Source organism: Chrysochloris asiatica, unplaced genomic scaffold, assembly GCF_000296735.1.
Source record: "Chrysochloris asiatica unplaced genomic scaffold, ChrAsi1.0 scaffold00028, whole genome shotgun sequence".
NCBI lineage: Eukaryota > Metazoa > Chordata > Mammalia > Afrosoricida > Chrysochloridae > Chrysochloris > Chrysochloris asiatica.
Window position 1 is genome coordinate 21,548,541 of NW_006408546.1, and position 17,433 is coordinate 21,565,973.

Here is a 17,433-nt window from a genome sequence, read left to right on the forward strand (position 1 = left end):
ATTGATTGACTTGTCTGCAAGTAGTTTTGTATCCCAAAGTAGTGCCGAGTAGTTGTAACCCTAAAGCTGTAACTGTTCACTATCTGTTCTAGAGTAAAATTCATACAACCCTAAAAATGGAATAGTCATGTGATATTAGGTGAGTCTCCTTGAAAATGTGTACAGTTTCATTAACATATCCTGGAAACAAATACTATAGCCCAAAAGTGTTGAGACAGGCTAGAGTTCATATTAATTTTAGACAAAACCATTATCTATTGCTCCTCCTTAATTTGTACAATGTAAAAATTCATATTCAGAGATATGTCTTGGTACTTTGTAGGCCAATGATTCTTTTATTCCTAAAAGATCGAAGACTAAGAAAAGAACTTTATTATGTCATGGAAAAAAATTCCCTTTTGTTAGGTATTATTTTTTTTAATTTTCCAGATGCATAATATTAGCATACTGTTATGAAATTACGTTCCCACTGTTTCTATGTTGTTTGTGAAGAATTTATGAAGCCAGCTTGACATTTTCCCTACAACCATATTTTCACTCTTTGTGCTATACAATGTGAGAATTTTTTCTTTCTGCTTGGAATGTAATATGCTGTTCTCAAGGGAGTTTAGTATTGACTATTCTGTGTCAGTTTTCTGAGGAAGAGAGTATACTCCTCTTTTTTAAAGTGTAGTTTTAAAACTTTATTTCGGGGAAATTATCCTTCATTGTATTACATTCTTTCGGTTGTATTTATTGATTAACATCACCAGTAATTTTTCAGTTTGCTACTTTGAAGTCCTCTTCAGCTAATAGCTTTTGTCCAACTGTATAAACTTCTGGTTTTTTCAGATTTGCATTGATTGTGTTTCTTCTTAAGCCTTTCTCATTATTCAAAAATTTAGTTTTCAACTCTATCTTTTCTAATGTTTTTTGTATCAAAGTTATTCCTTGATTTCTTAATGATGCTGGTTTTTGTTTTCAATTTGTTTCTTTTAGTCTGCCCTTCTATTTTCTCTGTCTTTGTTTTGTGTTCTAGTTTTGTCTGAATACATGGATTTTTTTGTTGTTGTTCAATAGTGAAAAAAAAAAAAAAAAGCGTGCTGGTACAGTAGTGGAAATGTTTAGCTGCTAATCTAAACGTTGGGAGTTTGAACCCAACAGCCACATTGAGAGAGAAAGGTATGGCTATTGACAGCCATAAAGATCTACAACCTCGGAAGCAGTGAGGCAGCTTTGTTCAATCAGAATGGACTTGATGGTTACGGGATTTTTGCTTGCTCATTTTATAATGTAAAACATGTATGGAGGCCAGAAACTGGTGGTGGTAGCGGCAGTGGGAAAAGAGAGCAGAGCTCCAGTGGAGGTGGGTGGGAGAGGGGAGCGGGAATCCACAGGGAAGGGGATCTTGCGACCATGGAGGACAAGGTGTTCACCAAGGAGATGGACCATTGGGTCAAGCAGCTAAAAGAGTGTAAAACAACTGAACAAGAACCAAGTGTGGACACTGTGCTAAAAGGTTAAGGAAATTTTTAACAAAAGCATCAAAATGTGCAAGAGGTTCATTGTCCTTTTTCCGTTTGTGGAGTTCTTTATGGTCAATGCCATGATCTTATGGAACTCTTTAGAACTGGTGGAAAAATCACCAGATTTAGACTATGTAGACAGAGGTTACTATTCATTGGAGACTGTGACTCTTCTTATGGCATTAAAGGTGCGCTATCCAGAACGCATTACAATATTGAGAGGAAACCAGTTAAGACGACAAATTACCCAAGTATATGGCTTTTATGATGAACGTCTGAGAAAGGATGAAAATGCCAATGTTTGGAAATACTTTACAGATCTATTTGATTATCTTCCACTTACTGCTTTAGTACATGGACAGATATTCTGCCTCCATGGTGGTATCTCTCTATCCATAGATATGCTGGATCCTATAAGAGCCCTGGATCGTTCCACATGAGGACGTTCCACATGAGGGTCTAATGTATGATCTGCTGTGGTCAGATCCAGATGATTGTGATGGGTATACTTCTGGACAAGACATTTCTGAGATATTTAACCATGCCAGTGGTCTCACACTGGTTTCTTGTGCTTACCAACTTGTAATGGAGGAATATGATTGGTGTCATGATCTGAATGTGGTTACCATTTTCAGTGCACCCAATTACTGTGGGAACCAGGCTGCTATCATGGAACTAGATGGCACTTTAAAATCTTCCTTCCTTCAGTTTGACCCAGCACCTCCTGGTGGAGAGCATCATATAAGCAGGCGTACCCCTGACTCTTGTTGTTGTTAGGTGTCATCGAATTGGTGCCGACTCATAGTGACCTTACGCACAGCAGAACGAAACACCGCCAGATCCTGGGCCAACCCCACTACTTCCTGTAAATTACTCCAGGGAAAACCTGCCTTTGTATGTGCAAGTATGCTTGGCTTTTTAACATACATGTGTGTGTGTGTGTGTGTGTGTGTGTGTGTGTGTATAAAGCAACCCTAATCTATGTGTTTCTGTAACAAATTGGGATCTATGTTGGCAGTAAGCCACATCATGGACCAATATGTGCCGTATTAATGATGAACATTAGCACAATTTAAACTGAACTTTAGTACAGCCTATGTTCTGGATCAGTTTGCCTGCTATATTTGTAATAACCACTTTCCTCTGAACCATTCAAACGAAAAAAGTAACTAATTCTGTCATCTCCTTTGACTTAGTTGAGATTTTAGTTACAGTGTTTAAATGGCACAAATTAATAAAGTTGTTTTATTTTTAAAGAAAATTCACAAGCTAACTTCCAATTAATGTACTATCCTTTATTTTACTGAAATGTATAATTAGCTGAAGAAAAGATTCGTGTTGGGCGTATGTTGTCATTTAAAGAAATTTCCTTTCATTTAAACTAAATTACTATTTTATGTTGATCTGAATATTTCTGTATATTTGTCATGATAGTGCTTACATCTTATTTGGTGTACTGAGCAAATAAACTCCATTTTAAACAACAACAAAAAACCATGCATGGAATGGTTCTCTATTTTTGGGTTACGATCTCTGGTGGATTGCATTCCATTTTATATAGTTTGGCACATATAGGGCGCATCAACCACCCCGTGTCACTGGACACTTGTGTACCACTGTGAAGATTGCTGAACAGGTTTCAGCAGAGCGTCCACACTATGGCAGACTGCAAAAGGAATGCCTGGAGAGCTACCTCCAAAAAATCAAAGGAAACGCTGTGGATCTCAAAGGTCCAATGCAAATGTGTGGGTAGTCATGAGTTGGATGCTGACTTCACCACAAATGACAATAATAACAACTTGCTATGTCTGTCTATATGTATGTACATATGAATGTCTACATACACACATACACACCCCTGAGTGGGCTCCAAAAAGTTTGTGGAAAATGGAATTCAAAGAAAATGGAATTTTCCCACAAACTTCTTGAAGCTCCTTCATTTATAAATGCAGACACATGCACACATACAGTTGTCTTTTCACGTCCCTCTTTTCATTTTAGGAGGGGTTTGCCTTATTAATGCGCTGCCTGTTTTCGTTTTCACTAACATAATGTTGGTTATGTGCCTGCCTCTCAGTCCTATGGATAATGACTAGATGGCAATTTTGCTAACACTAGTTGTAGTTTAGTTACTGGTCTGTATCTGAAGGAATGAACAATGTACTGGAGGGAGTGGTGGGTTGCTAAAGGAGATGCTCTCAGCTGAGGCTCTTATCTGTGTTCTGAGATTAGTTTATACTGGAAGTTATTTTGTTTTATGCTGAAAGTTATGTTAATTAAGGGATATATGTGACCTCTATTCATACTTGCTCTCCCTCCAGCATAGAGATGCTATAGCAAATGGAAGAAAGGAGGACGTACAAGAGCTGAACAGAAAATTTCAAAGGTCAGCTCAAGAAGACAAGTCAAATATTACAATAAAATGTGCACAAAGATCTGAAGTCAGAACACCAAAAGGAAAGAACATGCTCAGCATTTCTCAAGCTGGGAAACTGAAGAAAAATTCAAGCCTCAACTTTTGTAATTAAAGGATTCTCTGGGAAAATTATTGAATGATGCAAAAAGCATCAAGAGAAGATAAAAGGAATACACAGATTCACTGTACCAAAAGGAAATGGTTGATGTTCAACTGTTTCAAGTAGTAGCATATGATCAAGAGCCAATGGTACTGAAGGAATAAGTCCAAGGTGCATTGAAAGAATTGGCAAAGAACAAGGCACCAGGAATTGATGGAATAAAATTGAAATCTTTCAAGAAAGTGAGGCAGCACTGGAGGCACTCATTCATCTATGCCAAGAATACAGCTATCTGGACAACTGATTGGAAGAAGTCCATATTTGTGCCCATTCCAAAGAGAGGTGACAGAATGGAATGTAGAAATCATCAGACAATCTCTTTGATATCCCATGCAAGTAAAGTTTTACTAAAGGTGATACAGAAACAGCTGCAAGTATACATTGACAGAGAACTTCCAGAGGTTCAAGCTGGATTCACAAGCGGCCGTGGAGCAAGGGATATCATTGCTGATGTCTGATGGATCTTGGCTGAAAGTAGAGAATACCAGAAATATGTTTACTGATGCTTTGTTGATTTTGATTGTGTGAATCATGACAAGCGATTGGACAACATTATGAAGTATGTGTATTCTGAAACACTTAATTGTGCTCATGAGGAATCTGTACATAGACCAAGAGGCAGTTGTTTGAACAGAACATGGGAACAATGAATGGTTTAAAATTAAGAAAAGTGTGCAACAGGGTTGTATTCTTTTACCACATTTGTTTAAACCTGTATGCTGAGCAAATAATCCGAGAAGATGGCTTAAATGAAGAAAAACATGGCATCAGGATTGGAGGAAGACTCATTAACAACCTGTGACATGCAGATGATACAACCTTGCTTGCTGAAAGTGAAGAAGACTTAAAATACTACTGATGAAGATCAAAGAGCACAGCCTTCAGTATGGATTTCATCTCAATGTCAGGAAAACAAAAATCCTCACTACTGGATCAATAAACAACATTCTTATCAACAGAGAAAAGATCGAAGTTGTCAAGGACTTCATTCTTCTTGGATCAACTATCAACACTCATGGAAGCAGCAGTCAAGAACTCAGACGACGTATTGCATTGGGCAAATCTGCTGCACAAGACCTTTTTGAAGTTTTGAAGAGCAAAGATGTCAGCTTGAGGACTAAGGTGCGCCTGACCCAAGCCATGGTATTTTCACTAACCTCATATACATATGAAAGCTGGACAGTGAATAAGGAAGACCGTAGAAGAATTGATGCTTTTGAGCTATGGTGTTGGAGGAGAATATTGAAAGTACCATGGGCTGTCAGAAGAACCAACAGATCCGTGTTGGAAGAAGAGCAGCTAGAGTGTTCCTTGGAGGCTGGGATGGTCAAATTTCGTCTCTTATACTTTGGATATATTGTCAGGAGAGACCAGTCGTTGGAGAAGATATTGGTAAGGTGTAGAGTCAGAGAAAAAGAGGAAGACCCTCTGCAAGATGGATTGGCAAAATGGCAGTATCAATGGGCTCAAGCATGGCAACAATTGTGAGGTGGGCCAAGGACCAGGCAATGTTTTTTTAAATGTTTTGTTGTGAATTATGTGATACTTTACATGGGAGAACAGTAGGTTTACATTCATCCTGTCGCATATCGTTTCATTGCCATGGTTACAGTCCCCTCCATGCATCATCAACCAACCAAAGGTTATATCCTGCAAGCCTGTCCCCCAAGTCATCAGCACACAGCCCCTCTCCCTTTTTGGGTCTGAAGTCCCCAGCCGCACCATCTCTCCACGTCATCGTCTCTGCCTCCATCTCTCCTGTCACTGCTTCTCTGGGTAAGGTCACGCTCTCCACTCTTCTTTTTGATGGTCCCAGGGACCTCTGCTCCTAGACTGCAAAGGCAATCACTCCCCTCCATTTGCTACAAAACGTCTACCTTTATATTTCCAACCCTCACAATCAGTCCTGATAACAGTTTTTCACTATTGTGCCACATGAGTGCTATCTGCATCTCTTTTCATCAGCCCCGCCCAGACAGATTGGATACTACTCATTGGAGATTCTAACTTCCTCCACGCCTTCTGTATCTAGGCTCCCTCTTGAAAGCTTGTGAGCCAGTTCCTTCTTGCCTTTAACTAGGCAGTGTTTTGTTCTGTTGTGATAGGGTCGCTATGAGTCAGTACCGACTCGATGGCACCTAACAACAACAACGAAAACATTCAAACACAAAATGGAAAAGGTAAGGACACCCAGAGAAGAGTTTCCCTCTCACCTGACTTGAGAGTATTAGTGAAAACTGAAGGGTTGTTGTTTTTTTCCAATTCATCTCTATGGCGCCTGAGGAGCCCATGAGGATAGTTCGGCTGTGCTTCGTCTCTCAGCTCTGCTATATAATTTTATGGCATTGCACATGCAAGTTATCTTAGAGGTTGTCCTAAGATGCAAAGTCTCCACAAGATTGCTAAGATAAGAACCCCAACAGATAGCTTCAATCCCTCTACAAGTATAATGTCCATACAGTCTTACTGAGTAACACACAGGAGATATTTACAAGGTGTTGGTATATGAAAACTGTTTCATAAAAGTTACAGAAAACAGAGAGCAAACAACAGGGTGAGTTCCATGGTCAGTGATTGTTCCAGTTAGAAACGCTGTCTGAACAGAGATAGAGATTCTTCTGGGTGGGTTTCCACTTTGCATTGTAGATGAGGGATTCTGAGGTCTCTGCACGGAGCCAGATTTATACTCCAGGGGCAGGTTCCTCACTAGAGGAAAAGAATGTGAATTTTCTTGCCTGATGGCCCAAAATGGGTTAGACAATTGGATACCGAATAGAAAGTTATCTTTTTATCCAGAATGCCTATTACATAGAAGAATGTAAGACTGTGTCTCTTGTCAAGAGGGGTTATTTCTGGGAGAAAGATAGTAGACTTAGTAAAATAGAGTGTCAGTGAAAAAATTATTAAGATCCTCAATGACATGGACTGATAAAGTAACTGCAACTGTGGAATCAGGCATTGAACAATGGTGCAGGTCTGGGCATGTTGTCTTGTACATTGGGTCACAATGAGTTGGAACCAACTCAGTGATACATAACAGCAGCAAATCAGTTATCTGGACAGAACACTAGGTGGGTAGTGGTTTGTTCCAAAGCCTAAAAATACCAGCAGGAGGGGAATGGTTTGCAGACAATGGGTCTTCTGAAAGATTGCTGCCTCTCATTTACATTTATTCGTTTGTATACAGATTTACTTTAATTTTGTGGCATTGAATTACCCATTTCTCTTGTTTTTAGGGAACTTACTTCTTAGAGAGGTGAGTAGCATGCCTATTTCATTTGATTAGATTTAGAGAAGGGAGATTTTGTTACCAGTTATGTTACTTTATCATGTTTATCCAGAAATCCTGAAGCTCTATTCAAATTGTTATTATAGTTGTTGTTGTTTTTAATTTAAGTGTTTGCTTTTATATCATTTAACATATAGTGCTCTTTGATCTTTTCATTTCTTTCAGGGTTTTACCATTGCTTTCTTGCCTGCATGGTTTCTGCTGAGAGATCCGAGCTTAATCTGACTTGCTTGCCTTTGTATGTAACAATTCTCTATTCCCTAGCTGCTTTTAGGATTCTCTCCTTAGCTTTGATTTTGTTGTTGTTGTTAAGTGCCATCTAGTCAATTCCAACCCATAGCTACCTTGTATAGGGTTTCCGAGGAGCAGCTGGTGAACTTGAACCACTAACCTTGCAGTTCAAATGGCTTTGCTGTCTGGCACATTAACCCACAGCACCACACCAGGATTCCTTGATTTTGTAGAGCTTGATTATTATATGTCTTGGTAATTTTCTTTTGGGGTCTATCCTTCCTGGGGTTCGTCGAGCTTCTTGAATGCTTATCTTTTCACTTTTCAGTATGTTAGAGAAATTTTCTTCCAGCATCTCTTCAATTATCTCTTCTGTGGACTTGTGTGATTTTTACTGTTCTGGAATGCCGATAATTCTTAAGTTATTCTTCTTCATATTGTCCAACATTAATTTTAGACCTTCTTCAGATTTTTTAATCCTTTTTTTCTGTTTGTTCTTCTATCTTAGTGGTATTGAGAGATTTGACTTCCAGCTCACTAGTTCTGCCTTCCATCTCTTCAATTTTACTCCTTTGCCCTTTCAGTATATTGTCTATTTCTGATATTCTATTATTAATCATTTGAACCTCTTTCTGTAGGGTTTGAATTATTTCCAATGCTGCATCTATCTTATTTGATTGTTCCTGTAGTGCTTTACCAACTTCTTCCTTATTTTTCTCAACTCCATTGTAAAGTGTTTTGAAACATTTTATAATCATTTTTCTGAATTCCTTCTCAGACATTTCCAAGGCCTTCCCTCCTTCCAGAATGGAGTCCAGATCTACCTCTAGGTCATTTGTTTCAGACATTTTATATTGTTTCTGGACGTGTGCTGATATGGTCATCTGTTTTTACTTTTTGAACATGTTTAGTGTTTATCTGTGGCCTTAATACTTAGTTGAGTGTGTATTTTGATGTTTTTTATGATTTCTGATTGCCTCCAGGTAGATATGATCAGGAGGTGGGCTCCCCTTTTCACTCTTCTTATTGCTTAACTCAGAGTAAGCTTTGCAGGTGTTGTCTGCCTCCCTCATGTGTGGCAGTTGGTATTGGTTCTTGTCGGCATTGTAGGTTTTATAGGGTGTGATTATAGCTTGACTATATGGCAGAAATTGCTGTCTCTTCTTGGGTAATATAGGGAGAAAAAGAGCCCCCTAAAGGTAAAAGGGGGAAGCAAATGAAACAAAAGAAAACAGTAACAGCAAAAAAAAATCCAAAAAACAGATTGGATACTGTAGTTATAATTGCAGAAAAGGGAGAGGAAAGAGAGAAGAAAAAAGAAAAGGAAAAAAAAAAAATCTGTAGTCTAATATGTTGTTGTTAAGTCCCATCAAGTTGATTCCGACCCATAGCGACCCTGTATAGGGTTTCCAAGGAGCAGCTCGTGAGCTTGAACCACCAGCCTTGCAGTTCAAATGGCTTTGCAGTCTGACGCATTAGCACAGTGCCACACCAAGACTCCCTATGTGTAATATGAGTATGACTTTAATATCCTCTTTCAGCTTCTTGCCTTCAAGGCCTCCTGATGAATTTCGAGATGCCACTGTTGGTTGTTATGCTGTACCTCAGGATTTAATTTTTGCCCTATTTTGATTTTAAACTCTCTCCATCTCCATTCCCCCTATTCTGGCCTTTTCCCTATTAGTAAGCAGTTTTGGGCTGGCTGTGGCTGTTTTGTGCTGCTGGTTTTAAGCAGGAACTGGCCTTTTAAAAGACCCCTGTTCTGGTCTTTTCCTTATTAATAAACATTTCAGGGTCAGCTGAATGTTAAGCGGGCCTGGCCCTTTGACTACTGAGAGGATCTGTACACATGCATGGTAGAAGAACCCTCCAGTGGTGAGGGTGGGGGTGTCCACTTGCTCAGGTACCCCCTCTAGTCACCAGAATGGAGGTGTGCAGACAGTGAGAGGCAAATGAACAGATACAAAAAAAAAAAAAAAAAATCAGAACAAAGCAAAACCAAAGAAAATATATTGGCTACCTTTGCTCTAAGGTTCTCATGGTGTTAGTCTGAGCCCGGCAAATTCAAAAATCCGAGATTTCTCCTTTCCTCTATAAGTTCCACTAGCTATAAGCCTTCAAATTTAAAAAATATCCCTACATATGTGGGTCAGAATTTTGGAGCTCTCCCCTGAACCTCCTCTGCCCTGTAATCTGTGGTATTGCTGACAGAGATCCTTTACTGCCCTGCTACCCTATCTGCCATCAAGCCCTGCCTCCCAAGGCTGCCTGATCTTTTATGTATTTTTCTGGGGAGAAAACCAGAGGTAAAGTGACATCTTCATCATATTATATCGAGATGTGATGGTTAAAGTTCTGTGTCAACTTGGCTGCACCATGAGTCACTGTTTTCTCGGTTATAATGTAATCATTCTCGTTGAAGAGTTGTGATATAATCCATGGAGACAATGGAATCATCATGAACAGCAAGTCAATAGAAAGTGAATTTCCTCAGGACTGTGGCTTGTGCAGAAAACATATGGACATTGTATTCTGGCAAAGTGATTGAGATGACATTTCTCCGTCCTCACTTCTAAGAAATATTTGGCTGTACTTCTTCCAAACCAGATTTGTTTGTTCTTTTGGTAAACCATGGTACTTTCAATATCCTTCACCAATACCATAATTCAAATGCATCAATTTTTTTTAGAGTCTTCCTTATTTATTGTCCAAATTTCACATGCATATGAGGCAATTGAAAATACCATGACTTGGGTTAGGTACACCTCAGTGCTCAAACTGACATCTTTGCTCCTGAACACTTTAAAGAGGTCTTGTGCACTAGATTTGCCTAATGCAATATGTCATTTGATTTCTTGACTGCTGCTTCCAGTGAGTGCTAATGGTTGATCAAAGGAAATTGACATCTTTGTCAATTTTAATATTTCTGTACTAATCATGGTGTTATTTCTTAGTTTAATTGTGAGGGTTTTATTTTCTTTACAGTGATGTGTAATACAGAATAGAGGCTGTAATCTTTCATCTTCGTTAATAAGTATTTCAAGTCCTCTTAGTTTTCAGAAAACAAGGTTTGTCATCTGCAATTGCAAGTTGTTAATGACTCTTCTTCCAATACTAATATCACCTTTTCTTCATATAGTCCAGTTTATCAGATTATTTGCTCAGCATGCAGAATGAATAAGTATGGTGAAATTATGCAACTCTAATGTACACCTTTCTTAATTTTAAACAATTCAGTATCCCCTTGTTCTGTTCCTAACGACTGCCTCTTAGTTTATGTACAAGTTTCTCAGTATCATAATTAAGTGTTCTAGAATTCCCATTCCTCACAATGTTATCCATAGTCTGTTCTGATCTGCACAGTCAATAAAGCCTTTGCATAGTCAGTTAGTCAGTAAAGCACAAGTAAACATCTTTCTAGTATTTTCGCCTTTCAGTCAAGAGCTATCTGATATAAGCAATGAGAGCTGCCATTCCACATCCTCTTCTGAATCTGACTTGAATTTCTGGCAGCTCACTGTCTGTGTAGTATTGGAATTATCTTTAGCAAAATTTTACATGCATGTGGTATTAATGCTATTGTTCAATGATGTCTACATTCTGTTGGTTCACCTTTCTTTAACATGGACACAAATATAGGTCTCTTCCAATTAATTGGGCAGGTAACTGTCTTCCAAAGTTTTTGACATAAATGAGTGAATGCCTCCAACACTGAAGCAGTTCGTTGAAATATTTGTATTTTTATTTCACCAATTCCTGGAGCCTTGTTTTTCCTGCCTAAGACTTCTGTGAAAAAGATGAGGTTGTTAGACACCTGAAAAGACTTACAGTGTCATAAGCCCTGAATATGTCTGAATGGACTCAATGGCAGTCGGGTTTTTTGAAAAATATTAACTCCTGCATATATACTTATCTATAAGTATTTCTGTACGTAACTACCTGTATCTATATTAAGCTAAATACAATGTCTGTACCTTTAACCCTACTATAAATACCATTTGGTCTTAATGTATTATTTTATTGAATTCTATTGGCTAGACTTTAGTTGAAAATATTTGTGACTATATGCCATGGTGTGGCACTGTGGGTTGATGTGCCAGACTGCAATGCCATTTGAACTGCAAGGTCAGCTGTTCAAGCTCACTACCTGCTCCTCAGAAATCCTATGCAGGATCACTATGGGTTGCAGCTGACTTGACAGCACTTAACAACAACAACAACAACATGCATAAGGGATACTGGTGTGTAATGTTTTTTTTTGTGTGTGTGTGTGTGTTGTCCTTACCTAGCCCAGATATCAGAGTTATGCTGACTTCATAAAATAAATTTGGGAAAAAAGATTTGCTATGAATGTTTGATAGAGTTCTTTAGTGTTACAGTTTGGGGTAGGGATTTTGTATGTGTGTGTGTGTGTGTGTGTGTCATGTTTTAAATGACGGCATGAGGGAGCCTGAGTGGTACTATTTTGAGACTATTTGCCATAACTCTCTTAAATTTCTATTTTCCTTAAGTTTCAATTTCCCATTTCTGCCACAGCTAGCCCCTCCTAAACTCCACCTCTTGGCAAGACCTCTTAATAGCCCAAAACCTGGAAGAGAGGATGCTTCTGACTCTGGTCAGCAAGCCCTTCCTAGGTTTGTCTTGAATAAACCTGTCTTTGCTGTTGAGCCAGGTTCTCCGTCTAGTTTCTCCATGAACTCTACACCGCCTCAGTCTCTTCTTTTGTTGTGGGTTTCTTCGTGTTTTCTACTTCAGTTTGTGTTATTTTAGGCTGTTGTTGTGTACCCTCGAGTCGGTTCCAACTCATAGCAACCCATTTTAGGGTTTCTGAGGAGTGGCTGGTGAGTTTGAACCACCAACCTTGAGGTTCAAACGGATCTTGAGATAGAGTGCTTATCTACTGCACCACACCAGGACTTCTGTTAGTTTAGGTAGGTAGTGTGTCTCTAGAAATGTGCCCATGTCCTCTAGGTTTCCAAATTTGTTAAGAATTCTGTTTCTCAAAGTGTTTTGTTTTGATCCTTTTTATATCAAATGGTTCTGTTGTAATATCACAATCTTGTTTCTTACGTGTGTTTCTTACGTGTGTTTATGGCTAAGGGATTGTTAATTTTATCCACCTTTTCGGAAGACCCAGCTTCTGGCTTTATTGATTCTTTCTATTGTTTTCCTGGTCTCAGTTTCATTTCTTTCTACTCTAATCTTTGACTTCCTGTCTTCCAGTGACTGTGGCTTTCTTTTTTTGCTCTCTAATTGTTTGACTTGTGGAGTCCTGGTGTGGTGTGGGTTAATGTGCCAGACGACAAAGCCATTTGAACTGCAAGGTTGGTGGTTCAAGCTCACCAGCTGCTCCTTGGAAACCCTATACAGGGTCGCTATGGGTTGGAACCAACTTGATGGCACTTCACAACAACAATTGTTTGACTTGTAGGGTTAGTATTTTGATTTGGACTCCCCTTTTTTGATGTGTGTATTTATTGCTGTAAACTGACCTCTGAATATGCTTTTGCTGTACACCAGAGGTTTTGTTATACTGTGTTTTCATTCTTGTTGGATCCTAGGAATTTTCAAATTTCACCCTTAAATTTCTTCTATTACCCACTGGTTTTAAAGGAAGATTATATTCAGTTCCTTGTATTTGACTTTTTAAAATTGCTGTTCCTGTTACTGATTTCTGCTTCTATAGTATTGTGATCAGAGAAAAAAATTGTATTAATTCAATGTCATAGATTTTATTGAGCTTTTGCTTTGTGACCCACAACATGATCTCTTTTGAAGGATGATCCACATGCATTGGAAAAGCATGTCTACTTTGATGCTATTGAGTGGAGTGTTCTATACATTTATGAGGTCAAGCTGGTTGATTGTGGCGCCCAGATCTTATATATCTTTGATAAGTTTCTAGTTCTGGCCTTCATCAAAAATGGTATGCTGAAAAGAAATCTACTATTACTGGAGGGTCAATGACAAAGAGGAAGACTTCCAACACAATGGACTGGCACAGTGGCAGCAGCAGTGGGCTCAAACCTAACCATGATTGTGAGGATGGCATAGGACCAGGCAGTGTTTCTTTCTGTTGTGTGCAGAATTTCTGAGTCAGAAATTACTCAACAGCACCTAACAACAACAGCTTTTGTTGTGGAACTATTTTTCTTTCCAATGCTGCTAGTTAGAGTTTGTTGGAGTCCTGTCATTGGGTGCGAACACATTCATTATAACTACGTCCTCTTGACAGACTGATCCTTTAAACATTGTATATTTCCTTATCTTGTGTGGTGAAAATGACTAAAGTAAGCTAGCATGTGAATCAGATGAAACGTCTGCCTACAGAGAGGGACAAAATTGAACTGGAAAAATTATTTCCCAGTTATTAATAATTTAAACAACCTAATGAGTTGGGATGCTAACCTCAAAGTCAGCAGATCAAAACTTCCAGCTGTTCCACGGGAGAAAGATGAGGCTTTCTGCTCCCATAAAAATTTACAGCGTTAGAAACCTGTACAGGGTCGCTGTGAGTCGGAATCAACTGCATGGCATGCTACCACCAACAACAACAACCTATTTTGACATTTTAATGAGTAGACTCAGTTTATCTTTTTACCTTTGCCATAACATTTTAAGTGAAACTAGCGAGCTCTGTTTTTCATTAAGCACATACTCCGTGCCAGGTAGTGTGTTAACTTTATACATGTAAACCATCTCAATATAAAGTACATCTTGTTGTTTTTGTTAAATGCCATGGAATCCGTTTCTACTCATAGCAACCCTGTATAGGGTTTCTGAAATCTTTCTCCTATGGTGTGGCTGGTGGACTCGAACTGCTGATCTTGTGGTTAGCAGTCCAGTGCTCAATCTACAGAGCCACCACCCTCCTGGAAGTACAACTAAGTAAACACACTTAGCTCTATTTTGCAAATGAAGAGTAAAAAATGTGAACTGAACTATCTTGTCTTGTATTATAGATATAGGTGGGAAAAGGTAACAATGAAATATAACCATTTTGGGGCTTCAATTACTTCATCATAAAAATAATGACCATAATTCATACCTCCCTTTTAGCATCTTAGCTAGAATTTTAGCCAAGGTCATCATGACTAAGTTTCTGAGTAAAGAAAATGCTAAGCACATCACTACTAACCTAAAATTTGGTGATTCAAATCCACCCAGCGGCACCATGGAAGAGTCTTGGTGACTTGCTACTGTAAACTTACAGCTGAAAAAAACCCTATGGAGCAGTTCTACTCTAATGTACAGGATCATACCTGGCCATGAGTTTGATAATTTTTTGATGCTGACTGAAAGGATGTCAGTTCAAACCCACGTTTTCATAGAGATTGTTGTTGTTAAGTGCCGTGCAGTTGGTCCCAACTCATTGAAAGTTGTATAGGGTTGCAAGGTCGGTGGCTCAAGCTTACCAGCTGCTCCTTGGAAACCCTCTACAGGGTCGCTATGAGTCAGAATCAGCTCGACAGCACTTAACAACAACAACAAGGAACAACTGGTAGATTTGAACTGCCGACTCTTCAGTTAGCACTTCATTGCTTATCCTACAGTGTCACAGAGGGACAGCCTAAGAAATCCATTGGGGTTAGTTTGATTCTGTCATGTGGGATAGCTATCAGTGGACAATCCACTAACAGCACCTAACACCATTGCAGAGTGCCCCCTTCTGCCACCTAGTGAACTTGGTAGCAACGACCACACGCACATTTCCAGACTTGGCTTGTCAGCTTTGGCTACAGAATATTTGAGATGGTGTATACTGATCATTGTTAGGAGCAGAAGGAAAAAACTGAAGGCTAGAAAAGGGAAGTTATTTTTCAGAATTCTGAAAGACTGATAAATAAATCATGGCTTTTAGTATGATGATACTTAGTATTTCTGTGTCACAGGATAATTGCCAAGAAATGCCAGAAAGTATTTATAGAGTATATATTCTTTGTTCTATTTACAGTGGGTTTTTGATTTGTAATAGGACATTTGGTGTGGATTAAGATAATTTTTTGAAACAAATTTCTTAAAAAAACTATGTCAACATACGATTTAGGATGCTATAAAGAGGTTTGAAGTACTATTTTTATTGAGTCCTCTAAATTATTTCTAAGAGTTTGGAGGCTTGAAAACAAGTATTTTACATTTACTAGGAAATGGTGGCAATTTCTTAACCTCTATTGCTAAAGGAGCTGCGTAAAAGTTTGTCTTCAGATTGTTGTTCTAGTTGCTAACGCTGAGAATTATTTTTATTCGATGAAAACCCATCTCATTGTTTTTTGGTAGTATTGGAAATAGGAATATAACATTAAAATAAGGGCAAAGGGAAGACCTGGAGCACTTGTAGATTCTTCTTTTAAAACCCTTTGGACCTTAAGTCCCAGCTTTCTTGCTAGGAGGCATTTCATGAATGAGAATAGATGGGAGGAAGCCTTCTATGACCAGAATAGGACTGTTGTTGTTGTCAAGTTGGTTCCGACTCATAGCGACCCTGTATAGGGTTTCCAAAGAGAAGCTGGTGAGCTTGAACTGCCAACCTTGCAGTTCAAATGCCTTTGCAGTCTGACACATTAACCCACAGCGCCACACCAGAATAGGACTAGTTAGACTCAATTAGTCATTTAGCCTCTTTGGACCTCAGTTTGTTTGAATGTGTTTAAAATAGTTTCCTATATTTTGTTGTCAGGCCTTGGAATGAGTTCATGCTGGTAGGTCCCCTCTGCTCAGACTTCTCATTTCCACCCCAGATCTAATGAATCAGAATCTTCATTTTAACAAAACCAAGGTGAATCATGAGGGAATCATGAGTGGGCTTCAGAAAATTTGTGAAAAAAGAAAATTGAAAGATAATGGAAAACTTCCACGAAGTGTTAGAAGCACCCTGTATAAGAGGACTCCAGATACCCTAGGGTGAATCATTCCATGTGACCAGAGATTCCCCAAGAGCCAGTGTGGAGAAGAGCCATTGAAACTGAGTTAGTATTGGTAAAGTGACCCTTCTAGACTCTCACCAGTGAAGGCTGCTGAAACTCACATATTTGTGTTTGTGTGGGTGTGTCTACATGAACAAACAAAAGATGAGCCTGGGGAATAGACTTTGCAAGAAAGCCCATATTTATGGGTGTTTGAAATCTGTTAATGAATAACACATGGGCCCAATCATATAAATGGCGATTTGAGTTATAAATGTGGCATCGAGAACACATTCTTTTAAGCTTAGAGACGTAAAGATTGCCCTTGCATGGGAATCTTCGCGGAATGATTTATTGGAAGCTCACCATTTTTTGAATGGCAAAAGAGAACTGCCCACTTTACAATCTGTATATAAATCATCTGAAATTATGATGGATTAAGTACTTTTTCTTTTAGTGACAGCAGTAAGTATTATGAGCAGCTTTTAGTAGTCGGAGAGACAGAAGACATAAATATCAATTATGATTAGAGGAAGCATTATTTCAACCAGCTTTTACATCATTCCCTCATGATGAGGTTAATTATTTATGGCAAAGGCACATTAATAATTTCACTTTATCTCTTTATCCAAGTAGCGAATGAATTGTAACAAGGGGCATTGGGACAATCAATACAATAGGAATACATTTAAAGCACTTTAAAGTTTTGTATTCCCCCCAAATCTCACTTGGTCTCAGTCACAAGTTATTAATAATTATCAGTGTCTGTTTAAAATGTTTCATTTGTTTTGTCTTTTAACATTTGCCTCCCTAAGCGCAAACTTTAGAAATGGCAGTGTGAGTCGGAAATGCTACAGGGGTGAGAATGCTGAACATAGGGCCATAAATTAGGGAAGAATCATGAATGCATTTTTGGCTATTACTACTTA

General features: G+C 38.7%; 1 pseudogene; it reads left to right on the top strand.

Annotated features, from left to right (window-relative positions):
• Window positions 1–1,395: 1,395 nt before the first annotated feature.
• LOC102819964 lies at window positions 1,396–2,282 on the top strand (annotated as a pseudogene).
• The last annotated feature ends 15,151 nt before the right edge of the window (window positions 2,283–17,433 follow it).